This window comes from Apteryx rowi, unplaced genomic scaffold, assembly GCF_003343035.1.
Source record: "Apteryx rowi isolate R43461 unplaced genomic scaffold, aptRow1 scaffold_971, whole genome shotgun sequence".
NCBI classification, from domain to species: Eukaryota; Metazoa; Chordata; class Aves; order Apterygiformes; family Apterygidae; genus Apteryx; species Apteryx rowi.
In genome coordinates, this window is record NW_020451284.1 from 161745 (window position 1) to 162586 (window position 842).

The 842-nt window shown below is 62.5% G+C and overlaps 1 long non-coding RNA gene across 1 annotated transcript in view; it reads right to left on the reverse strand.

Annotated features, from left to right (window-relative positions):
* LOC112960527 overlaps nucleotides 1–203 on the reverse strand; it is a 3324-nt gene extending 3121 nt beyond the window's left edge. Inside the window, exon 1 of the long non-coding RNA XR_003251775.1 lies at nucleotides 48–203. This is a non-coding gene — a long non-coding RNA (uncharacterized LOC112960527). The remainder of the gene's footprint in view (nucleotides 1–47) is intronic.
* Nucleotides 204–842: the final 639 nt, after the last annotated feature.

Sequence of the window (842 nt, forward strand, 5' to 3'; positions counted from 1 at the left end):
GCGGCGCCCGCGCCTGCGCGCGCCGCCCTCCCCGCCGCGCTGTTTACTGTTTGGTTGCCGGGGCGCCGAGGAGCGCGGCACGTCAGGGACGTGACGTCCCACTCCCCGCGGAGACGCTACGAGCCAACGCCATGACGCAAGTGCTTCCGGCCGTGCCCATATATGGGAAAGCGGCGGTGCCGTCTTCCCTTCGTTGGCCCGGGGCTGAGGCTCGCGCGTGCGGCTGGGCTGCGGGAAGGTTCTGGAAGGAAGGGGCGCGCGGAGGGGGCGGGGCGCGGGCGGTCGCGCGCGGGCGAGGCTGGGACCGTTGGTCCAACGGCCGGCGCGGGGCGCTGGCCGCGTTCCCTTGCCTCAGCGTCTGGGTCCTGAGCAGCTGGGCGCAGTGCTTGTTGGTGGGCATGGTTGGCCTTGGCTGTCACAGTCCTGGGGCCGCCCCTTGATGGCAGTGCCCTCTCAGCCAGGGCTGCAGTTCAGGCCATTCAGTGCTTTCTCCCAGCCAGACAAAGGTATAGCACTTTGGGAGTGCTGGGTGTATAGTGGTCAGTGTGATACTTTGAGAAAAGCAGTGTTTCTTGTGACCAGGAATACACATTGGGGTCATAAGGCTGTATGGACTCCATTACTGCTTTTCCAGAGCTGTTGTCCCTGTTTTTCCCCCAAGTTGGGGGACATGCGCTGTGAGCAGAAGCACATGCAGACTTTCCAGATTGCCCAGAATGCCRGGTGTCTAGTGTCAGCTGGCTCACTTCTAACAGCTTGTGGTACTGACTGTCCTTAACAAGGCCTCCCTAGCTTCAGGTCTCTGTTTGGAAATCTCGCCTAGCAGCTACTCAGGGGTAGAA